At 41.7% G+C, this 26509-nt stretch overlaps 2 protein-coding genes and 1 long non-coding RNA gene across 8 annotated transcripts in view; 2 read left to right on the forward strand and 1 right to left on the reverse strand.

Moving 5' to 3' along the window:
* LOC114840345 (NLR family CARD domain-containing protein 3-like) overlaps positions 1–26509 on the forward strand; it is a 246059-nt gene that overhangs the window by 172905 nt on the left and 46645 nt on the right. The gene's annotated exons all lie outside the window — the stretch shown is intronic.
* The window catches only part of LOC114840365 (NACHT, LRR and PYD domains-containing protein 12-like), a 360864-nt gene that overhangs the window by 40410 nt on the left and 293945 nt on the right, over positions 1–26509 (reverse strand). The gene's annotated exons all lie outside the window — the stretch shown is intronic.
* Positions 10499–25459, forward strand: LOC117592772. The gene is made up of 3 exons (XR_004576526.1): positions 10499–10541; positions 19042–19327; positions 25008–25459. It is a non-coding gene; the product is annotated as an uncharacterized LOC117592772 (long non-coding RNA).

A 26509-nucleotide genomic window follows, 5' to 3' on the forward strand; every position in this document is an offset into this window, starting at 1 on the left:
ATATCTGAAATACTATGATTTTCATTTATTTGAGAGAATAATTGTATTACGTGACCCTTTTATACTGTTATTGTTTTCCAAAAAAGGAACCAGCCATGGAGTGATTGGAGTCATTGTTTTCGTTATAAGTAGGATGTATAGCTATTAGCTAGCCATCTATAATAATCTTTGTACAAGAGTACACTTTAGTTCTGTTACAAACGTTTTGTTGCCCACTTTATATGTAAATCGATTTTTGCAGCAGCTGTCTGGGTGGCTGGTCTCAGATGATCTTGGAGGTAAAGATGCTGGATGTGGAGGTCCTGAGCTGGTGTGTTTACACGTGGCCTGTGGTTGTGATGCCGGTTGGATGTACTGCCAAATTCTCTGAAACGCCTTTGGAGCTTATTGTAGAGAAATTAATATTCAATTCACGGGCAAAAGCTCTGGTAGACATTCCTGCAGTCAGCATGCCAATTGCACGCTCCCTCAAAACTTGCAAAATCTGCGGCATTGTGCTGTGTGATGGAACTGCACATTTTAGAGTGGCCTTTTATTGTGGCCGGCCTAAGGCACACCTGTGCAATAATCATGCTGTCTAATCAGCATCTTGATATGCCACACCTGTGAGGTTGATGGATTATATTGGCAAAGAAGTGCTCACTAACACAGATTTAGACAACTTTGTGAACAATATTTGAGAGAAATAGGCCTTTTGTGGACATAGAGAAAGTCTTAGATCTTTGAGTTCAGCTCATGATAAATGGGGGCAAAAACAAAATTGCTGCATTTATAATATAGTTGAGTGTAATTGAGAGAATAATTGTCTTACTTGACCATTTTATACTGTTATTGTTTTCCAAAGAAAGGAACCAGCCATGGAATGATTTGAGCAAAATTGTTATGGCAAGGGTAAAATTTTAATTTGGAGAGGATAGGGAGCTGTAGGGACAACCCGTAGCGCCTGTTGTGTAGTGGGGACATCCCTGTTCTTCAATATTCTGACCCTGATTCCCCTTTGAGATGTTCTAAATATTGTATTTCAGAAATGTATAGGCACTCTGTACTATTCTGCCTTCAAACATCAATATACACTCACCTAAAGGATTATTAGGAACACCATACTAATATTGTGTTTGACCCCCTTTTGCCTTCAGAACTGCTTTAAATCTACGTGGCATTGATTCAACAAGGTGCTGAAAGCATTCTTTAGAAGTGTTGGCCCATATTGATAGGATAGCATCTTGCAGTTGATGGAGATTTGTGGGATGCACATCCAGGGCACGAAGCTCCCGTTCCACCACATCCCAAAGATGCTCTATTGGGTTGAGATCTGGTGACTGTGGGGGCCATTTTAGTACAGTGTCATGTTCAAGAAACCAATTTGAAATGATTCGAGCTTTGTGACATGGTGCATTATCCTGCTGGAAGTAGCCATCAGAGGATGGGTACATGGTGGTCATAAAGGGATGGACATGGTCAGAAACAATGCTCAGGTAGGCCGTGGCATTTAAACGATGCCCAATTGGCAATAAGGGGCCTAAAGTGTGCCAAGAACCCCCCCCCCCCGCCCCCCCCCCCCACATTACACCACCAGCCTGCACAGTGGTAACAAGGCATGATGGATCCATGTTCTCATTCTGTTTACGCCAAATTCTGACTCTACCATCTGAATGTCTCAACAGAAATAGACACTCATCAGACCAGGCAACATTCTTCCAGTCTTCAACTGTCCAATTTTGGTGAGCTTGTGCAAATTGTCGCCTCTTTTTCCTATTTGTAGTGGAGATGAGTGGTACCCGTTGGGGTCTTCTGCTGTTGTAGCCCACCCACCTCAAGGTTGTGCGTGTTGTGGCTTCACAAATGCTTTGCTGCATACCTCGGTTGTAACGAGTGGTCATTTCAATCAAAGTTGCTCTTCTATCAGCTTGAATCAGTCGGCCCATTCTCCTCTGACCTGTAGCATCAACAAGGCATTTTCGCCCACAGGACTGCCGCATATTGGATGTTTTTCCCTTTTCACACCATTCTTTGTAAACCCTAGAAATGGTTGTGCGTGAAAATCCCAGTAACTGAGCAGATTGTGAAATACTCAGACCAGCCCGTCTGGCACCAACAACCATGCCACGCTCAAAATTGCTTAAATCACCTTTCTTTCCCATTCTGACATTCAGTTTGGAGTTCAGGAGATTGTTTTGACCACCCCTAAATGCATTGAAGCAACTGCCATGTGATTGGTTGATTGGATAATTGCATTAATGAGAAATTGAACAGGTGTTCCTAATAATCCTTTAGGTGAGTGTATATCCCCTCTGTAATAACATGATTCTCATATATTTAGAATAATTGTTTTACGTGACCCTTATATACTGTTATTGTTTTCCAAAGACACAAATCAGCCATGGAGTGATTGGAGTCATTGTTTTCGTTATAGGTAGGATGTATAACTATTAGCTATACACACTTATATAAGTCTGGCTATAAGACCTAAGAACCTGTGTGTGGAATAATGTGAATGTATCTCCATTGAAGACTGAGAGAAATGGGTTGACACATTGAAAACATGTAACTTTGAGAAATTGACCGATAAAGATAAGCTAATGCAATAAGGATGATTTATCTTTCAACACAAAACACCAGATCTACAAAGGATGTAGAGCTATGGATTAGCTAACAATATACTCTGGAAAACAAGCTTTTGAATGATACAGTGGGGAGAACAAGTATAGGATACACTGCCGATTTAGCAGGTTTTCCCACTTACAAAGCATGTAGAGGTCTGTAATTTTTATCATAGTTACTCTTCAACAGTGACAGACGGAATCACATTAAATAATTAATTTGCATTTTATTGTATGACATAAGTATTTGAACACCTACCAACCAGTAAGAATTCTGGCTATCACAGACCTGTTAGTTTTTTCTTTAAGAAGCCCTCCTGTTCTCCACTCATTACTTGTATTAACTGCACCTGTTTGAACTTGTTACCTGTATAAATGACAGATACCACAAATTCCTGTGCTCCAGTTTACCATAGTCATGTAACTCCTACTCCACCTCATTCTTCTATATTTTAGTTAACAACGTTCTTCTCCCTTATTTTTTCACCCACTTATAGACCAATCAAACTTCTCTCAACAAAATACATTGTTACTACATTGTTACTACAACTCCAAGATCTAAGTATGTTTTAAGTCATTAATAATTTTATGTCATAATAATCGAACCTAAAAGCATTTGTGAGTACTTTGGGTTTAACATTGGGTCTGCATATCTATATTTGTAAACATTCAGAAAACCCTTACTAATTAGTTTAAACCTATGTTTATAATGCAATAAAATCCACAATATAGCCCACCATAACCATTTTTATTTATTAAAAAAAAAATCTTATAGAAAACGTAGAGAATATTTAGCCTAAATTTAGAATAACCATTATTTTACAAATGCCATCATGAATGTAGCACACATTTTCTTTCCCTATTTCTATTATTGATGTCATTAACTTTGAAATCACCAAACATCCAGACATACAGAACAAATAGCACAAATAAGCAGGTTTGCAGTTAGTTGTTAGTTTTGTTAAGCAGGCAGTTTGCAACATTTGGACATAAACACAAAACATACTTACACAATTACAATACATTTAACATGGGCTTGTTGATCATAACTTAAGGCGAGTCTTGGTCGTGTTTCACACATTCAGGTCTGAGCACACAGCAAAATCTTAGCAAGTTAAAACTATTAAGAATTTTGTGGCATCTGCCTCAGGGCACAGATATGGTCAACAGCATAACCTGGACACATTTACATGTTTAGTAGCAGAACCAGTTACAGCAGCACCCTGTCGTTACCACCTGTATGCGCGGGGCATTTGATAATAGCAAGATGTAAGATTCTAGCAAGAGATAGCTTCTATAAAGTCGGCAACCTGGCTGTACAGGCTTGGACTAGTTGTGAGAACGTTAGCTTAGTATGTTGAACTTATTATTCTGTCAAACAAAATGTCAAGTAATAATAGTCAAATAAGTTTCTGTCAATAAAACACATAATAAATTATACGTTTCAAATAATATCATCCATCTCTAAAATAAAATAGTGGACAATAACTGTCCAAATAACCACAAATAAAAATAATTGTGTCCACTTGAGAATCACCAGCATACTGTGCATATAATTTGCTATGAGTTCATATCAAGCACTTAGAAAAGGTTACTTTTATTCCAATTACAACAGTCTTTGGTATCTGCATGTTGCTACTGTTTTCTAACAAAACACAGATAATAGAAATAAAACACAAGTTCGGTGGTCTATTTGCTATGGTTTCACACATGGATTCCCCCATGACAGTTATGTAACTTCTTCACCAATACACACACAATCCTAAGCCTCACTGAATTGAGCCACAAAAAATGTTCTCACTCATTCAAACACCCACTCAATGCCGCGCATTCATACTTCTGTTAACAGTGCAGAGATTTTAGCCCCTTACCTAATGTTCTTGGGTATCCTCAACATAGTGTTAATTGGATATGGCCCATCACCTAATGTTCTTGGGTATCCTCAACATAGTGTTTATTGGATATGGCCCATCACCTAATGTTCTTGGGTATCCTCAACATAGGGTTTATTGGATATGGCCCATCACCTAATGTTCTTGGGTATCCTCAACATAGTGTTTATTGGATATGGCCCATAACCTAATGTTCTTGGGTATCTACAACATAGTGTTTATTGGATATGGCCCATTACCTAATGTTCTTGGGTATCCTCAACATAGGGTTTATTGGATATGGCCCATCACCTAATGTTCTTGGGTATCCTCAACATAGGGTTTATTGGATATGGCCCATCACCTAATGTTCTTGGGTATCCTCAACATAGTGTTTATTGGATATGGCCCCTCACCTAATGTTCTTGGGTATCCTCAACATAGTGTTTATTGGATATGGCCCATCACCTAATGTTCTTGGGTATCTACAACATAGTGTTTATTGGATATGGCCCATCACCTAATGTTCTTGGGTATCCTCAACATAGGGTTTATTGGATATGGCCCATCACCTAATGTTCTTGGGTATCCTCAACATAGGGTTTATTGGATATGGCCCCTCACCTAATGTTCTTGGGTATCCTCAACATGGGGTTTATTGGATATGGCCCATCACCTAATGTTCTTGGGTATCCTCAACATAGTGTTTATTGGATATGGCCCATCACCTAATGTTCTTGGGTATCCTCAACATAGTGTTTATTGGATATGGCCCCTCACCTAATGTTCTTGGGTATCCTCAACATAGTGTTTATTGGATATGGCCCATCACCTAATGTTCTTGGGTATCCTCAACATAGTGTTTATTGGATATGGCCCCTCACCTAATGTTCTTGGGTATCCTCAACATGGGGTTTATTGGATATGGCCCATCACCTAATGTTCTTGGGTATCCTCAACATGGGGTTTATTGGATATGGCCCATCACCTAATGTTCTTGGGTATCTACAACATAAGGTTTATTGGATATGGCCCATCACCTAATGTTCTTGGGTATCCTCAACATGGGGTTTCTTGGATATTCTAATTTGAATTATTTTAATTTACCCTTCCATTTAGGACCAGCAAGCAAGCAAGTTTATTTATATATTACAATTCATACATGGAAGCAATTCAATGTGCTTTACAAAGAAAAATATATGAAAGTACAATAACATAAAAACAATAACTCAAATGAAAGCATCAAAGCAAATGAATACATCATAATAATAAAAAATACAATACATGTAAACATGTAAAGATTAAAAATGGGATAAAAACATAGGAAGCTATAAGGCTAATCAGTGAGGTTAAGTTTAAGTGCTCAGTCAGAGGCATGTGAGAAGTGTTTTTAACCTGGATTAAAACATCTATATGTTTGGTGCATGTCTAAGATCTTCTGGTAGTTTATTCCAGTTTTGTACAGCATGAGTGCTAAACACAGTTTCTCCATGTTTAGTTTGGACTCTACTAGCTGACCTGTGTTCATGGATCTAAGAGCCCTGCTCGGTTTATATTCTGCAAACAGATCAGAAATGTATTCGGGTCCTAAACCATTCAGAGATTTATAAACTAAAAGCACCACTTTGGCTTGGCATATAGGGATTCGTCAACCACTGCTATTGCAACCCACCAAGGGGAGTAATGTGACCCAAAACGGTTTGCGTCACACACCTGTCTAATCGCCTGCTGGGGGACTCTAACCACCTCTGCTGGGGGACTCTAACCACCTCTGCTGGGGGACTCTAACCACCTCTGCTGGGGGACTCTAACCACCTCTGCTGGGGGACTCTAACCACCTCTGCTGGGGGACTCTAACCACCTCTGCTGGGGGACTCTAACCACCTCTGCTGGGGGACTCTAACCACCTCTGCTGGGGGACTCTAACCACCTCTGCTGGGGGACTCTAACCACCTCTGCTGGGGGACTCTAACCACCTCTGCTGGGGGACTCTAACCACCTCTGCTGGGGGACTCTAATCACCTCTGCTGGGGGACTCTAACCACCTCTGCTGGGAGACTCTAACCATCTCTGCTGGGAGACTCTAACCAGCTCTGCTGGGGGACTCTAATCACCTCAGCAGCAGTTGATAACCGGTCTTTCCCTCACGCATAAGTTCTTGGGAGTCTCAAATTAGTTATTCCCTTTGGCTATACTATTTTATGTTTAGGAGTTCTCTTAATGATCATGCTTTGTTATCAAATATTCAGTTACAGTCCAATTACAGTCTTTTTTTGTTCTTTAACTTCTTATCAAACAATTTTCTATATTTTTTCTTTTATACAATACAACATTATGACAATGAAACAACAATAAAACATGTACCATCAATAATCAAGTGTTATTTCACATGTAATAAATCAGACTTGGTCACTCCCGGCTCCGGTGCAGACAATTCAACTCTCTAAACAGACTGATATGAACTGTTGGGAATTTTGTCAAGTAGGTTTAACTTACTTATTTATGATGCTGGCAGTTCAGTCAGCTGGAGAGAGTTGAAAAGCAGACATGTGAAGATATTGAAGAATGTTTGTGATTTATCAAAATAAAACTGGTATAACAGTTGATTATTTCAAGTTTAATTACGTGGCACCATGGGAACAATCATCATGACAAAGAGAGTACAAGTACAGAGACCAACACGTAGTAATGACAGATTGTTCTGATTTTGCATTTCAAGTTTCAAGCTTATATCCTCCTCCAACAGTACAGATGACGGAATTAGCATTTGCAAAATGTACATACAAGGAATAGTAGCCACTTTGAAGTAGTCTAAAATGCAAGGTTACACAAATAGCTCCAGGAGACAGAAAATCATAGAATGTCGGTTGCCCAGACAACCCGGTCAAAGACTGAGATATATCAATCTAGACAGTTACTATATGGGGACTTAAGTTAACTATGCTCTTACCAATAAGGAATAGAGCTCTGTTCACCTGTAGGATGTAAGTAATAATAACCCCCTGCTGTTCAAGAGCTTCCTCCTAGAGAACAGTTTCTTATGGTGGTTTTATGGCACAGGCAGAAGCCTGTTTCTTTTACAGCTAAAAGGAGCCAAGGCCCTGCTCAGCCGACATTCCATTCATCACTGCCCCTGAACACAAGACACTGGCCTTATAAGTTGGAGACAGAGAGAGAGAGAAGTCTTTCAGTATATGTAATTGATCAAGCATACAGAATACAAATCCCTTCTAATAAGATAATGAATAAATAAGGATGATATAAAATTCATTTTCTACAATTCCTCCCTTTTGTCAATAATTTGTTTTATTTGGACAATAAAACAAATTAATGTATTAATCTAGAAGTAATGACACCAATCATATTGTAAGAAACCTTACTGGATCTAAAGGACCAGAAGGTTACAATGACTTTACATAAGTTACTTTTATACAATCATTAATGATGTTACATTCAAACAAGTCATTTCAACATGCATGACCAATGATTACACAAAATAGAAATTAGTTTATTTGTTTCTGTTACAGTTTTCGGCCGCTGGTCTTCCTTCTTGATCTTCTGGATAATTGAATAGCATTCATGTGTATGTGTCGGTTGTTGACTCACCACACTGGGCTAAGGCCCCTTCTGGGTTTGATGTTTACCATCATGGCAACTCCAGGCTTTAAACCAGGTGTGGACTTGTGTTGTATATCAGTGTAAGTGAGAATCAGTGGGTATCAGAATGAACCAGGCAGAGTGAGGTTTCCCTGAAGGTTACAGATCAAACGTTAGATTGTTTTCGCATTAAAATATTAAACTGATCAGGGTTGTATCTCTGGATGTCAATTCTGCAACACAAGTATAGAAGAAACATTAATATAATTATCGCAGTATTTTAAACATTTGTTTTTCACAGGAGTGAAAAGGTTTAAAAACCCCTGTTTTAAAGCAGGTTGGAAAGCACCCTGTCTTTAAAACCCCTATTAGTTGCTTTCGTCAAACGTTCCAACGTGATATTGTTGTTATTGTTGTTCAGTCTCAGCCCATTTGATTTCAGCCAACTGTTTTGACATTTCAGATCAAGCCTGTGCCTCATGCATCCCATCATTAATTGAATGTAGGGATTCAATGATTTGCACATCAATGCATTCAGTTTCTTTACGTTTTACACAGCTTCCCAACTTCTTTGGAAACAGGGTTGTACAGATAAACACCTACTACCCAAATAAATGGATTTAGTTCAACTTTCAGGTGACTAAGACTTTCACACTGTATATTCTTATTGCAAGCACCTTCCCTAACCTCAAACATGCATAAATGTCCTTTAGCTTTACCCCATTGCACAACCATACCTCTATACATTGTTTTGAAATCCTGGCTTCTTTTCAATTGTGATTTAATTAGCATGGGCTAGGTTTTTGGATTTAATCATAGAATTCTAACATGTGGTTTGGAAATATGAATTTACAGCTTCAATTTTACAATACCTTGTGTTCAATGACGTCTGAATCTCTGTTTGATTACATGCTTTTTTTAAACCTTGTTGCAAAATGCTCCCAGTTCTCTCTTTGATGCCAAGTTTCACTTTCACTCACTGACCTCTACTTGACACCTAATTCACCAGTGTACATTCTACAACAGATTTGTCAAATATCGGTTGTGTTGGGGACATGAATTACAGGCATGAGACACAATGGATGCACAGTTAAAAAATGTTTTACTTGGGAGGTAAACCCCCCCATTCTGACTGAAGACAGGAAAAACTCAAGTCCTGTGGATGTTTTCTGAATCAGTAATTGGTAATATGGTATTAAGTTTTATTTGCATTATGTAATATATATCAAATACAGACCTGCCTACCTGGGATCATTGTGCATTGCATTAACACAGTTTCAAAGTAAACGTACATTGATATGATATCAAGCAGAATAATTGTACATCTGAAGAAAACACATTATTTATTCATTAGCATTATATCAATATTACAGCACCATCAAAGTTAATACGTTCAGACATTGGTTGGTCTGTCTTTGTTTTCACTGGTAATAACCACACCATCAACATTTCTATTACTTAACAAGTGTATCTGTGTAGCCTATTTAGAGTGACTATATATGATCTCTGCAATGGTACTAGGTGAAGCACATTGAATAGCAAGAAAACCTGCAGTGTGGTTCAATGTGGTGGTAGCTAGTTCAGTGTGGTGGTAGTTAGTTCAGTGTGGTGGTAGTAAGTTCAGTGTGGTGGTAGTTAGTTAAGTGTGGTGATAGTTAGTTCAGTATGGTGGTAGTTAGTTCAGTGTTGTGGTAGTTAGTTCAGTATGGTGATAGTTAGTTCAGTGTGGCGGTAGTTAGTTCAGTGTGGTGGTAGTTAATTCAGTGTGGTGGTAGTTAATTCAGTGTGGTGGTAGTTAGTTAAGTGTGGTGGTAGTTAGTTAAGTGTGGTGATAGTTAGTTCAGTATGGTGGTAGTTAGTTCAGTGTTGTGGTAGTTAGTTCAGTATGGTGGTAGTAAGTTCAGTATGGTGGTAGTTAGTTCAGTGTTGTGGTGGTAGTTAGTTAAGTGTGGTGGTAGTTAGTTCAGTGTGGTGATAGTTAGTTCAGTATGGTGGTAGTTAGTTTAGTGTTGTGGTAGTTATTTCAGTGTGCTTATAGTTAGTTCAGTGTGGTAGTCGTTTATTCAGTGTGGTGGTGGTAGTTAGTTCAGTTTGGTGGTAGTTAGTACAGTGTGGTGGTAGTTAGTTCAGTGTGGCTGGTCAGACCGCGCTGTTATTTACTCACATTTAGCTCAAACAGCGTTTATAACTTCATTTCCTGATTGTAATTGTTTCAAGACCACACTATGTTATTATCCAGGTAGCAAGCATAAAAAAGTGTTACTTACGTACCAACAGGTAGGCAACACTAGAAGTTAGATTTTCTACAATAAACATAATATGCAAAAACGAATTATATTAGCGACTACTACAGAGCATCTAACCATTTCCTGAAAGAGCTGACAACCTGTCAAAATCATTGTGTAAAAACTTTCAAGTTACGTTACCTGTTGAGGGTGCTGCTATGCTTTTTATCAACCAAAGATAAAGAAAGGTGAGTAACCCTAAGACCTGATGGTCATTTACATCTGCCAGTCTTTCGGACAGATTTGCCATCCTGGGAAAACTATGATCTTCATTTTAGCTGCACTGCATTAAAGGGCAAACTTTGTTAGCTAGCGGTTAGCTGACGTTTGCTAGCGGTTAGCTGACGTTTGCTAGCGGTTAGCTGACGTTTGCTAGCTATCTACAGTTACACATAAACCAGCTCTTTGCAGCTCTTTGAATTTGAGTCAAAAAGAGAAGCTTGCAATGCAATGTATTTAGTGTTCCTTACCTGGCAAAGTGACTTCATGTCAACCGTCTGAACGCCACTCAATGCATGTAGCTAACGTGGGGTTAATCCAGTCAGTTTGTTTTGGTAGGGTTCACGCACAATAGTTCAATTGGCAGATCTAGTAGCAAACCGATGGCGCAAACTAAAACAGTATTACAGCACTACTTTTGTTGAGAAAAAAGCTCGTAATCTTCAAAAATCTACCTTTTCACTGATCGCATTTGTCCATTACTAAATGCAAGAATCGGAATCTAATCGGAATGTTTTATTGATACAACAAGTGAAGCGTTTCAGTATCTTTCTCGCCGCGATCTTTAGAAATAGGACAGCATTTTTAAGATTGGTTCATAATTATTCAATATACATTTTTAACAGTTAATACCTGTAGAAGTTTGTTAATATGATTTAAATAAAAAATTAGATGCATAACTAGTAAGCAGCGTGGTGTTTTTGGGAAGCTGCAGATTAAATGTTTTGTGACGTCACAATCAAATTCTATCAAGTGCTGAACTCACGCGCAAAAAAACTCACTCTGGGGGGCCATTAAGGCATATTTGAAACTCACGCGTGAAAAGGTTAACAGGCCCTCTTAGCCTGCTGTATAGTTCTCCTTAACAGGCCCTCTTAGCCTGTGGTATAGTTCTCCTTAACAGGCTCTCTTAGCCTGCTGTATAGTTCTCCTTAACAGGCCCTCTTAGCCTGCCGTATAGTTCTCCTTAACAGGCCCTCTTAGCCTGCCGTATATTTCTCCTTAACAGGCCCTCTTAGCCTGCCGTATAGTTCTCCTTAACAGGCCCTCTTAGCCTGCTGTATAGTTCTCCTTAACAGGCCCTCTTAGCCTGCCGTATAGTTCTCCTTAACAGGCCCTCTAAGGCCTGCTGTATAGTTCTCCTTAACAGGCCCTCTTAGCCTGCTGTATAGTTTTACTTAACAGGCCCTCTTAGCCTGTTCCATACCAAACTTTCCGGTATACAAATCAAATCCATCTTATGGATCAATCCATCTTATGGATGCATCCATCTTATTAGATCCATCTAATACTTTGATCTCCTGTCCATTGTCCAACAAACTTGGATCATTCTACTGTAGAATGACATGAATAATGATGGCGTAGAATATTGTGACTTGGTCTCATCCTTCAGATATCTGTGATCTCACACTGGACCCAAACACAGTAAACAGAAAACTCTCTCTGTCTGAGGAGAACAGAAAGGTGACATGGAGGAGAGAGGAGCAGCTGTATTCTGATCACCCAGAGAGATTTGAGGACTGGTCACAGGTGTTGTGTAGAGAGGGTCTGTCTGGACGCTGTTACTGGGAGGTAGAGAGGAGTGGGGGAGGGGTTAGGATAGGAGTGACATATAAAGGAATCAACAGGAGAGGAACAGGTGATGACTGTTGGCTTGGATGGAATAACAAGTCCTGGAGTCTGGAATGTTCTGTTGACCTGGAGACTGGACTGTAATGGTAACAGTTACTCTGTCAGGCACAATAATAAGAGAACTGTCCTACCTGTCACCTCCTCAGACTCCCACAGAGTAGGAGTGTATCTGGACTGGCCAGCTGGCACTCTTTCCTTCTACAGGGTCTCCTCTGACACACTGACCCACCTGTACACATTCAACACCACATTCACTGAGCCCCTCTATCCAGGGTTTAGGGTTCATTATATTGACTCCTCGGTGTCTCTGTGTCAGATGGTCCCTGTGTCAAACACAACATGATGTTTCACTCTAATCATGGTCATGTTCAGTAGGACACACCATAGTAAAACACTGATCATTCATCTTGTTGTTATTTTTTATTATTGGTGTTTGTAAACATTCCTGTCTGTAGATTGTTTATTCTTCATATTGTTACCAAAGTAAACCTGCTTCTGCAACTGAATTATAGTGTGTGGGTGTGTGTGATCTAACAACAAAAAATGATGAACATTGTCCTGTTAACTCAGTTTCAAAACATTCAGAAAGAGAATGTTTCACATGACAACTGATAGAAACATGAACAGAATACACACACACACATAAGGTGTCTGGTTTCAGGGTGTCTGTCCCCTCTGATGCAGGGCTCCACTCTGGTGTCCACTACACTGAAAAGAGAATGTAGGAAAACGGAACAGAAGTTGAGGAAAACTTCAAAGCCACAATGACATGTATCATGAACAATCAGAACTGCACAGTCTAACAAGGACAGTGTACCGTCACTATAACCACCAAGACATAACTTTGTTATTATGTCGCAATTTAGTTGATAAATTAATCCCTAGAAGAAACAGTTTGACATCTTTAAGCTTCCGCACGTTGTCTCAACACACTGCCATCACACGTTTTTAAAGCAATTTTAACTCTATAACAATGGACCTACAACAAATAGTTAATAGCTCTCTAAAAACAGCTGCCATTAAGCCCCTATTAAAAAATAGAACAGTGGATCCAGCTATATTGAAAAACTATAGATCTGCATCAAATCTCCCCTTTATAGCCGAGATCATTGAGAAGGTTGTCTTTTTTTAACTCAGCAATTTTAGGAACTCAAATGGTCTCTTATATAAATTTCAGTCAGGCTTCTGACCTCACAACAATACTGAAACGGCCCTGATTAAAGTTTTAAATGATATACAGCTGAATACTGATTCCAATAAAATAACAGTTCTGGTTCTATTAAATCTCAGTGCCGCATTTTACACTGTAGATCATAGAACACTTCTAGATAGGCTGGAAAATTGGCTAGCACTCTCCAGGACAGTCCTTAATTGGTTCAGATCTTATCTACACCGCATGCACAATTATTAGGCACATCGTATTGCTCAAGATTTATTTTATTTCTGACAATCACAGTGCTTTATGTCAATCCAAAATATTACTGAACCTCAAACCTGAATGTTAAACAAAGGAAAAGTGAGTTTTGATCTTTCTCAGGGAAATATATGTGTGCACAATTACAGGGCAACTAATTAAAAAAGGAATTTCTCCTAACTCACTTGTTTGTTCTCAATTTTTAAAGTAAGTGTAACAAATAAGTAACACAAAATTCAGGTGAGTCAAAAGATGCAACTTTATCACTTAATTGTTTGAGCTCATTAATAATGACAGAGACGTCAGGCTCATTAATAATGACAGATAAGTCAGGCTCATTAATAATGACAGATAAGTCAGGCTCATTAATAATGACAAAGAAGTCAGTCTCATTAATAATGTCAGGTAATTCAGGGAGTAATGAAAGGCTTGTAAACACCCAAGCAACATTCTGGTCCAATAACAGGACCTAGCTAGGATATAATCGAGGGCGGCATGCTTTTTTAGAATCATTATGCGGTGAGATTGTGAAGCCATTGAGACATTAAGGAGAGCAGAGGCAGTATCATTGACCAATGCTTCAAAGAAATGAGACATCTTACGGATTTGGTCGAAGACCACCATAACCTACAGTGCCTTGCAAAAGTATTCACCCAAGTTGGCATTTTTCGTGTTTTGTTGCCTCACAACCTGGAATTAACATGTATTGTTTGAGGATTTGCATCATTTAATTTAAGGAACATGCCCACAACTTTGAAGATGTTTTTGTTTTATTTTTATTGTGAAGCATACAACAAATAGGACAAAATAACAGAAAACGTCAATGTGCATAACTATTCACCCCCCTAAAGTCAATACTTTCTAGAGCCACTTTTTGCAGCGGCAATCACAGCTTCAACTCGCTTTGGATAAGTCTGTATGAGCTTGCTACATCTTACCACTGGGATTTTTGCCCATTCCTTCTTGCAAAACTGCTCCAGCTTCTTCAAGTTGGATGATTTGCACTTGTGAACAGCAATCTTTAAATCTGACCACAGATTTTTTATTGGATTGAGGTCTGGGCTTTGACTAGACCATTCCAACACATTTACATTCCCCTTAAACCACTCAAGTGTTGCTTTAGCAGTGTGTTTGGGGTCATTGTCCTGCTGGAAGGGGAACCTCTGTCCTAGCCTCAAATCACGCACAGAGTGGTACAGGTTTTGCTCAATAATATCCCTGTATTTAGCACCATCCATCTTTCTCTCAACTCCGACCAGTTTCCCAGTCACGGCTGCTGAAAAACATCCCCACAGCATGATGCTGCCACCACCATGTTTCATTGTGGGGATGATGTTCTTTGGGTGATGTGATGTGTTGGCGTTTTCTTTGATAGCCGAAAAGTTGTTTGGAGAGTTTGTTGGTCTTCATGGCAGTGTTTGTATAGTGGTGCCTCTTGCTTAGGTGTTGCAGCCTATGGGGCCTTTCAAAAAAGGTGTGTATATTTAATGACAGATCATGTGACACTTAGATTGCACACAGGTGGACATCATTTGACTTATTATGTGACTTCTGTAGGTAATTGGTTGCATGAGAGCTTTTTATGGGCTACATAACAAAGGGGGTGAATACATACGCACATGCCAATTTTCCTTTTTCTCTTATCACTTCACCAACTTAGACTATTGTGTTCTGATCCATCACATAAAATTCTGATTCTGAAAAAATTACATTGAACAAAAGGCTGTAATGTAACAAAATAGGTAAAAAGCCTTGCAAAAGAATACTTTTGCAAGGCACTCTATGTATCAGGACCAGAAGGTTTGGGTACAGGTCACCCCAGGAGTACATCCATCATCTCCTCTCCCAGAAGAGACACAGTCACGGCCACCAGGAACACAACATGTGGTAATTGGTGGTAGAGTGAGGACATGAAGGTACTATCATGGGGAAGATGGATTGGGCTTTCAAAAGGGAACAGGTATCACAGGAGGAAACAGGATGAGCTACACAAGGAAGGCCAGCATCAACACTAGGTATATGTGAGACACAGACACTTCTACCATTAAAATAATTAAATAGTGACAAGAAAATATTACTCCTTGGGTTGAAAACTGGAGGTGATGGGAGGGAACAAAGAAGGTGGGGGCAAACAGGAAACAGCTTCCCTGAGTCCTCTCATAGTTTCCTGAGTCCTCTCAACTCAAACACTGGGCAGGGATCAGTGAGGGTTATTCCCATTCATAAAGCTCCTGTTGGTAGAGAGGAAGAGAACAATACTAATAGTAATAATAATACCCACTAATAATAACAGTAATACTAATACCCACTAATACTAATAGTAATACTAATACCCACTGATACAAATATTTATACTAATACCCACTTATGCTAATATGAATACTAATACCCACTAATACTAATATTAATACACATTCATAAAGCTCCTGTTGGTAGAGAGGAAGAGAAAAGTACTAACAAGATACATTAAAACACATTGTCACATAACATCATCATCAGCAACCCCGTGGTTAACAGCCACCTGGGGGTTAGTAGAGCAAGCCGGATAAGGTTTTAGTTGTAAACAGTGCTGTTAGCGAGTTTGCCGTCATATTTTTTGTCCAAAGATGGTAAAACTTTTTTTTAACATTACTTGGCAACCCTGTGTGATTGTAGGAACACGGGAGAGATTATGCTGTCTGTTTTCTGCGTATTTTAGAGCCTGTGAAGTCATTACGATGAAATGCTTATCTTCTAAGTAACGCGCAAGTATAGAGAGATATTCTGTAGCGTAACGTTCAGTGGGCCAGACGGGCCTACAGGAGTCAGTGGTGCATCGTATGGCAGGTGTAACAAGGATGTGGGTAGGTGATTAACCCCCCCACCCCCGTATTGTTCTAGCAAGGATCGGAGGGAGGTTTTGAGGGATTTGTTCTGATTCAACAGCTCCACTACTTTGTGGATGATAAGGGATATGGAATTTATGTTTCACCCCAACTGCTTCATAGCCGAATTTCATCACCCTTACAGTAAAATGAGACCCCTGATCACTGTCAATGGAATACGGCACACCCCACCTACAAAACACTTCAGTTATCAGTAGTTTTTTCAGCTAAAACCTCCGTCCACCTAGAGAAAAGATCCACTACTATAAGAACATATTTATGAGCACAACTGTAGGATATTGGGCTGGTGAAATCAATCTGGAGATGCGTAAACGGTCCTGTGGGACGTTGTCTTAGGGCAATCATTTTCTTACCAATATTGGGTTTGATCTTTAGGCATGTTAAGCAGCCTGCTCCTTACAGTCTCCCTTACAGGCTTTGTTTGTGACACACGACTGTATAATATCAGAGGATTATTAGGTACTCTGACCATCTGTTTATCTGCCTAAACCAATAAGGGTATCTGTCCTTTGTTCCTTAGGAATGTGGTCCTTGGGGGAAGTAGGGGCAGTTGGCTCATTTGGGTAAACATTATGGCAGGAAGGATAAGGTGGGGGGGACAGCCCAGTAACTTACCACACCCCTTTTAACTGTAATAAAATCTGACTGTTCATGTATAGATTCCTCAGAGGATTAGTTTGTAAGCTTTTGACGCGTCTCTCTATTTGCAAATAAACTGCTTATTATGCCAAGATAATTTTGTCTCTCTACTTACTCCTTTAAGAGTTCCGATCGATGGAATTACCATCACAGGATCACACAGGAATGTCCTCATATAATATCCCACAATGCCCATACTCCTGTCCGCTTGAAGTTGAGCCAGAACACAGTTATATCCATACAGACCAACGTCCAGATATTAAAGTATTTTCGAGAATCAACATGTTTGAGAGCCGGGATTCCTCCAACTCAGGAGACCAATCAACTGGAGCCAAGCAACCCCCCCTTTAGTGCATCATTCAGTGGTTTGGCCAAGTCAGAACATTCTGGGATATCACAACGGTTGTAGTTAAACAGACCTATAAGTGCACATGTCCCTTATTGGTACATCATTCATATTTGATTGAGCGGTATGTAAAATGACAGCATTATCCAAGTCTGGGGGAGCCCCCTTTACCTCTGTATAGTCACGGAGGACACACGCAAATCTATCAGCATACGTGGAACATGATTCAGTAGGGCTTTGGCCCGGTGTTGACAGAGCAGAGAAATGAATATTGCCAGAACCAATAATAGCCTGTATGTCTGACTTATAATCTGCATATCACCGCTGACACTCAACTACGTCCTGAAGGTTATTGACATTCAGTGCAATGTGTTGTACTTTGGCCACATTCCCCAGAGGAGCTAGTCCCTCAACAACAGCTACACCATCTGACATGGACACATTTTGTTTGCGAAGGGCAGACCAAATACGGTCCCAGGTATCACCGTTGGGATGGTTTGCTTTGAGGGGAGGGATAGAGTAGAGGATAGAGGCTTTCTCCTGAGGGGTGAAATAGATGCAGGTGGATCTCTACCAAGGACCATGTTTAGATAGATGCAGGTGGATCTCTACCAAGGACCATGTTTAGATAGATGCAGGTGGATCTCTACCAAGGACCATGTTTAGATAGATGCAGGTGGATCTCTACCAAGGACCATGTTTAGATAGATGCAGGTGGATCTCTACCAAGGACCATGTTTAGATAGATGCAGGTGGATCTCTACCAAGGACCATGTTTAGATAGATGCAGGTGGATCTCTACCAAGGACCATGTTTAGATAGATGCAGGTGGATCTCTACCAAGGACCATGTTTAGATAGATGCAGGTGGATCTCTACCAAGGACCATGTTTAGATAGATGCAGGTGGATCTCTACCAAGGACCATGTTTAGATAGATGCAGGCAGATCTCTACCAAGAAATAATTAAGAGACCACTGCACCTTTCTACAAAAAAGTTGAAAAGGAACGTGTCACAGAAGGCAACACTTTGATCAATTTCCCATTAATTAATTACTTTACTTTTGTATTAATGAGTTAGTGTTTGTAGTTATAAGAATTTGCATTGTCTTAACATGTAACTTGTTTTAGTTTGGCATAGCGACATATTATTGGGTGTATGTGTTTGTCATATGAGTTGTTTTGGGTTTGTACGTGTGTGTTTTGTTTTGGTGGTATGGACTTTGTTTTTGTTGCAGTTTTGACAGCTCTTTGTTTGACACACCCACTCTGCTTGATCCACATCTGCCTTCAACTAACGCAGCTAATGAGACTGCTGCAACAATTGGCCAAGCAGCAAATAAAAGGATTTCTGTAATCCCAGTGGCGGTGAAGGGGAAAACAAATGATAGAGGGAACGGGCCAGCCCAAAATTTAGAAAAACCCTGCCTACAGTGTGCAGCCGGTAGATAGCTGGAGATATCAGGCGAGTACCTGTTTTATGCGCTCTTTCAAACCAATTCTGGTTAAAAGCTAATCTTGGGTGCTTTCTCTCTCTCTTCCCTCCCCCCTCAAGAGGGACTGGTGACGCAAGACGGAAGACCGTGACTTCATTAAGCGAGACCGGCTTTGTACTCTGCTAGTTTGTACCCACCCTTAAAGAGACAGTACCGATGTCTACAGCTTTGCTTCTTCGACCCTGGAATCCCAGATGTCAGTTTTAAGAATGTTTCACCATCTTTTGAAGAACTTCTATACATTCATTAATAAATTGTTCCAATTGATTTATTGGTCTGTGTGTGTGTGGCAAAATCCAGAATAGAACCAGTTGGGTGTCTTGTAGTGACAATTTATTAGTAGAGGTTTAGTCCTAACCCTAGGTGGTGACATTTCGGCGTTGTCTGCAGGATTCTGGTTTGCCTCACACACAGAAGGGAATATGGATGGACAAGAGGTGGCAGTGATTACCAATATGGCTTGGCCTTGGTTTATGCAAGTACCATGGGCCCCTAAATGCCCTCCTACGGGCCCAGGGCCTGTCGGAACAACAGAAAGTGGACTTCCTGTTAAGTGCTATAGAAGATGGAAGATGTAAAAACGGGAAGTGCTGTTACTGGAAGAAAGAGACAGACAAACCACTAAGGTCATTTTTAGGATTTTATTTGGTTTATATGGTGACTGTGCATCAGTGGCTGATTTACGGATGAGATTTTTTTTTATATCAAGCAGGGGGCAGGAGAAACACAGGGAGCTTTTAACTCAGATTACGGGAAGCCTTCCAGAGGTGGAAAAGAGGAGAGCCTAATGGGTCAGCCTGTGAAAAATCCACGCTCCGTGACCATCTGCTCCTGAGCCTTCACTCCGGCCCTCTAAAAAAGGAACTACAACTTCAGGTGTGTAGGAACCCCGATGTGTCCTTTTCAGAGTTGGTGCAGGAGGCAAAGGAACTGGAGAAAGAGGGCTGGAACGATGAGGAGGATAACATGGCAAGACAAGTGACCTCTACTGCCTTGCTTCCAATTAATACATTCACCCAGTGGAAGGAGCAGACATGTACTGAGTTGTTACAATTGATCTCGAAGCTGGGGAAGACTCTGTGTGAAGAATTACGGGAACAACGGCAGGTAAACCCCCCCCACTAATCCACGGGTTCTCTGGGCCAACAGGCACTCAGCGACCGCGTCATCAGCTGCACTGCGATGATCAAGGCCGCCCTATCTGCCTCCAGTGTGGACAAGAGTGTCCCTGCCTGGCTAGGGAGACTAGGCCTCCTTTAAACCGGAATGCCCGGCCACTGTAGGGACGGTGTAAGCAATGAACCAGTGGAACAACTGCGACCAGTCTTTGTAGGGGAATGCCCTGGAGTGGATATGATTGCTGGAGGTGTGATGTTGCCGTGTCTACTATATTCACCATGTTCAGTGAGACTTTTTTTAATGCACATTTTAAAGACAAACAGCCTGAAGGCAAAGAAAGGCTAGAATGGCTGAAGTTAAATGGTCTCCAAATACCTTATGTAGGCTATGTAGTCCTTGATTTTAAAGTGGGTGGGGTTGAGATTCCCTCTCAGAGGGTGGTTATAGTGGCTGATGGCTGTATGGAGGCACAACAAGGGTTGTTGGGGATTAATGTAATTGGGCCAGTTTGGGAAATTCTGGGTGGGGGTAGCCATCCTGGGTTGAGGGTGTTCCAGTCAAATGTCTCTGCTGTATCACGAAATGAATGGGAGCGTGCATTTGCTTGCTGCCAATGAGCTAGTGTTATTGGCCCCCTGGAAATATGACCCGCCACTGCCTGGTTAAATAAACAAACGCCAGTAGTCCTAGCCCCACAAACAGAGATGGTTTTATGGGCTTATGTCCCAGAGGCCCCAGCGAGAAGGGAATACTGGTGGAGGGTTTGGAAACAGACAGCGAGTGGCAAGTAGCCCATATCGTAGCCATGGTGCAGAAAGGCAGAGTCCCGTTGCGGATATGTAACCCTCACCCTTATCCCATTGAGATTCCTCAGCGCTGCCCCCTTGCTAGGGTGTGCAGATTGGATCCTGAACAGATCGGTGCTTATGATGTTACCTTGGAAGAACAGTCTGATGGCAGCTTAGAAGTAGCTGTGAGAACAACTAGAGAGACTACAAACACCACCCCTGGTGTCAGTCTAAAAGTTGAAGGCCTGGCTGGAGACCAGAAAGCAAGAGTAGATCAGCTCCTTGCTAAATGGCAGTGTGTCTTTTCCCAGCATGATGAAGACTTTGGGTGTACTAGTGCAGTATTCCACCAGATTCCCACTGGAACAGCCCCACCCTCTCGTGAACGATATCGGCCTATTCCACCCAAGTTATACCAAGAATTACGGTCTCTCCTGCAGAGTATGATTGATCAGGGTGTGGTCAGAAAGAGTAGGAGTCCATGGGCAGTCCCTGTGGTCCTAGAAAAAAAAGGATGGATTGTGTAGGTTCTGTGTGGATTATCGTAAGTTGAATGTACTCACCCATACAGATGCATATCTTCTGCCTTGTATTGAGGAGTCCCTTACCACCCTTTCTCAAGCTGAATGGTATTCCACCCTGGACCTAGCCAGTGGGTATTGGCAGGTGGAGATTAATCCAGGTGACCGTGAGAACTGCTTTCCCCACACCACTAGGTCTTTATGAGTTTAATCGCATGCCTTTTGGACTATGCAATGCCCCAGCGACATTCCAGCGGCTCATGCAGCGCTGCCTCAGGTAAATGACTCCCTTTTGATCTACCTAGATGACGTGATTGTATATTCGGCTGACTTTGACCAACACTTAATCCACCTAGAGCGGGTCTTTCAGAAGCTGCATGAGCATGGTCTGAAGCTACAGCCCAGGAAATGTACCTTGTTTAAGAAAGAGGTTCGGTACCTGGGCCACCTGGTCAGCAGAGAGGGTATCACTGCAGATCCTGAGAAATTGGAAGCTGTACAAGAATGGCCCCCTCCCTGCACTATACGCCAGGTACGGTCATTTTGGTGATTTGTTTAGTACAATAGGAGATTTATCCCTGCTTTTGCTAAGATGGCGGCGCCCCTACACACCTTGTTGAATGGTGCCAAGCTGTTGGGATATAAGAACCATGCGGTGGACTGGACCCCTAGTTGCCAGGTGGCTTTTGAGGAGCTCAAGAGGAATCTGGTGAGTGCTCCAATTTTGGCCTATGCAGACTTTACACAACAATTTAGGTTATACACTGATGCCAGTTTGGAGGGCCTTGGGGCAGTGTTGGCCCAAGTACAAGTTGGCAAGGAAAGGGTGATAACATATGCTAGTTTAAAGTGGGCAGTGACTGAGAAGTTCAAGGACTATTTGTGGGGTGCAAAGATTACAGTTTTTACAGTTAATAACCCACTTGTACATCTAGACACTGCAAATTTGTGGGCCACAGAGCAGCGTTGGGCAGCGCAATTGGCCAATTTGGACTTTGTGCTGAAATATCGCCCAGGTGCTAACAACCAGAATGCAGATGCACTATCCTGAAGGCCTGATGTGACACCGGTGCAGCTGTCACTGGTGGAAGAGGATGGGAAGCAGGGGCCCTAGGTGCCTACCCCACATTCTCAGCTGTTATGTGGTGGCCCCGATTGGTTGGGCCGTTGCAGGAGGATCCAATACTACAGCGGGTTAGACCCTTAATGAGACAAAATCTCCCCTGCCCTGGGGGAGTCCTAAAGTCCTATGTCACAGGCTGGGGCCAGCTACAACTGCAAGGTGGTGTTCTTGTGCCGGTGACCGAGGAGTCAAATTCAGGGGAATGTCTCTCCCAAATAGTGGTGCCTCCTGGCTGGTGACGACTGGCGTGGAAGGATTACCATGAAGCAGTGGGACATCTGGCAGGAACAACACAGCTTTTACTGGCCCGGGTTGGGTGAAGATGTGTGTTGGTGGTCACAAGGCTGTGGGCATTGCCTGTTTCGTAAGCCACAGCCTGAGGTAAGAGCCCCTTTGATGTCTATTTTAACATCTTATCCTATGGAGATGCTGGCTGTAGATTACCTTTCCCTTGGCCGTCTAGGCGACGTATATGCCTGGGCATTATTTTCACGATATGCCTGGGCATTAGCCACTAGGGACCAAACTGCAGTTACCACTGTTAAGCATTTATGGCAGCATGTCATACAGCAGTTTGGGTGTCCAGAAAGAATTCACTCAGATCGAGGCCCAGGCTATGAGTCAACTCTGTTGTCTGAATTGACAAAGGTCTATGGGGCACAAAAGTGCCGTACAACCCCCTACCACCCCAATGGAATGGGCCAGCGGAAAGGTTCAACAATACATTGCTGACTGTTGTGGGGCAGTGGGCTTTCCTGAGTTGGTACATGCATATAATAATATGGTCAATGAATCAACAGGTCCCCTTTTTTTGTTATGTTTGGCAGGAATGCTCAACTACCAGTGGACCTGCTCCTCGGGGCTCCCGGTAGGATGAAGGGGGACTTGCAAGGGGACTGGGTGCGGATACACCACCAGAAGCTGGAAAGGGCCTATGGGACGGTGACTAGGAAGGCTCAACAGAGAAAGAGCTGGGATAAAGGACCCTATGACATTCACGCCCGGGCTGCACCATTACTCCCAGGTGAACGGGTACTTTTAAGGAACTTCTGTTGGAGGGTGCAGGGCAAGTTACACCTGGATGGCAATCCCACCCCTTTTTTATCATGGGAGCCTTGATAAAATATAATAATTCTATAATTCTATAGCCGACATATAGAATTAGACCGGAAGGTCGAGAGGGGCCCGAACGTACGATTCATCGCAATAATCTAAGGCCACGTCCAAATTTTCTAGGACCAGGGATATCAGCTCCAATAGACACCTTAGAGGTACCCGGACTTCCCCCTTTTGTTTCCCATTAGGCCTCAACCAGGAGTGGCGTTGGAGCGCCAGTCGGAGGGCGCAGCGGGCCCTGGGATACCGGCAGGGCGGTCGGGATTTGGAGAACCTGACAGTTCCCCAGCGTCAGCCGACCAGGATGATTTAGAGCCGAACATCCAGGGGGGCCCAAGTGTACCGGTGGAAACGGAAGTGCTGGGGGACAGGAACCCCACAGACACCACAATGAGCCAGGAACAAATGCAGGGCAGGGGGCAGCCTTGGAAATCAGTTAGGGTCAACTTTGGGGTGAAACCTAACCAGTACGATCATTAGTGGAGGTTGGGACGACCACCTATCAAGTGGGGGGGAGTGTCACGGAAGGCAACTAAGACTGCACTGATCAATTTCCCATTCATTAATTACTTAACTTTTGTCCAGTATTTACGAGTTAGTGTTTGTAGTCATAAGAATTTGCAGTGTCTTAACATGTAACTTGTTTTAGTTTGGCGGCATTGTATTGGGTGTATGTGTTGGTCATATGAGTTGTTTTGGGTTCGTTCATGTGTTTTTTGTTTTGGTGGTATGGACGTTTGACACGCCCACTCCGCTTGCCTTCAACTAATGCAGCTAATGAGACTGCTGCAACGATTGGCCAAGCATCAAATAAAAGGATTTCTGTAATCCCAGTGGTGGTGAAGGGGAAAATGAACGACAGAGGGAACGGGCCAGCCCAAAACTGAGAAAAACCCTGCCTGCGGTGTGCAGCCGGTAAATCGCTGGAGATCACACAGATTGCGATTTGTTGGATATCAGGCGAGTACCTGTTTTATACGCTCTTTCAAACCATTTCTGGTTAAAAGCTAATCTTGGGTGCTCTCTCTCTCTGTTCCCTGCCCCCTCAAGTGGGACTGGCGACGCAAGACGGAAGACCGCAACTTTATTAAGCAAGCCCAGCTTTGTACTCTGCTCATTTGTACCCACGCTTAAAGAGACAGTACCGACGTCTACAGCTCTGCTTATTCGACCCTGGAATCCTGGATGTCACTTTTAAGAATGTTTTAACTATTTTGGATACTGACTCTGTTCACTATCTTTTGAGGAACTTCTATACATTTATTAATACATTGTTCCAATTGATTTATTGGTCTGTGTGTGGCAAAATCCAGAATAGAACCAGTTGGGTGTCTTGTAGTGACAATTTATTAGTAGAGGTTTTGTCTTCTAGTTTAAACCTAGGTGGTGACAAACGTTTTGAGTAAGGAACAGAAGTGTTCAATTTGCTGTGGTCTCAATCAAAACCTTCCTTTTCTACTTTTTTGGAAAGAAAAAGGTGCAGTGGTCTCTTCATTTTTTCCAGAGCTGTATGTTTGAAATCAGCAAATTTTTCTCCCCACAATCACTCCCTGACATTCATAAGCTCCATATGGTTCATTAACAAAAATGGGTGCATGACATTTCATTTTAAAATCCATATAGCAAGTTACTAGTATTTCGTTTTGGTTGTCAGTAAACACTATCACTTTTAAATACTTCATTACATGTATTAACAAATCTGGGGAACTTGTTAGTCTGAGACAGAGCAATCCTTTATGTTGTGGAAATGTCTTTTACTAATGTATTCTCACTGAGTCCCCTTATTCAAATTAGAAAAGGAATGTGGGGGATATGGTATTTGCCAAGGGGGCATCATTGACTGGTATCAGCAGATGAAATGGTTACTCTTTATCTGCACATCTGTTTAACTCATCAGGGCATCTATTGTCTGTCCGGGTTCAGTTGGAACTCTTAGAATTGAAGAAGTTACTTATGGGAGGAAGGAGAGTTTGTCCTTTTTGTGAAGCTTAGGAAGTAACTGTTAAATTGTGCCAAGAGAATTTCATCTCTGTACTTTCTCATTAAAGTTCTAATCGATAAAATTACCATCACATTTACCATGCATTATTTTTTTAATATGGTCTCAACAGACCCTGAGGGGGATGTTATAGACTTGCTTGTGTTCTGGTCCAAGAAAAATGATCTGTTTGTCCGACATGTTGATATAAGTGAAGGGGAGGTGAACTACTCAGTATTGTAGTACCTCCTACAAGCTTTCCTTTTGGTTTTCTGCTACAGTCTGATTTGTCTTCTGCGACAGAGAAAGTAAGAAAATAGAACACGGCTCTATTTTTTCACATCCCCAACACACCCTGTCCACACATCCTGTCCACACATCCTGTCCACACATCCTGTCAACACATCCTGTATGTGGATCTAAGAACAATGGACACTGTACAAGAACGTAGGGAGGTTGGAACATACATGCACTTATATGATTGGAAGACAGACAGATAGTGGAGGGGATGTGTTGAAGGTTTAGTCAAGTATAAATATTTGGAGAAGCACAGAGACATCTGGAAAGACCAAGAAGAGAGAGATGGAAAGAAGGCTGAACATCTAACACAGACATGTACTATATTTTGTGAATAAACAAAAAGGAATGCTTCTCCCCCTGACTTGAGTCTGTTATTATTCTGCAAAAGAGACAGAAGCCATGAGAAGCATTTTTGTAAGGTTCAAAGAAACCTGAATAACAATGTCAAAACAGATGAATGAACTACTGTGTTAGACTGTTTACATTTGTGTTTAGCAGTAATGCACAAGGGTCTGTAATGTGGTGGTGGAGAGGAGGAACCAGGCGCAGGATTACTTCCATTCGATTGTAGGTTTAATTAAA

The sequence above is a fragment of the Esox lucius genome, chromosome 11 (assembly GCF_011004845.1).
Source record: "Esox lucius isolate fEsoLuc1 chromosome 11, fEsoLuc1.pri, whole genome shotgun sequence".
Classification (NCBI taxonomy): Eukaryota; Metazoa; Chordata; class Actinopteri; order Esociformes; family Esocidae; genus Esox; species Esox lucius.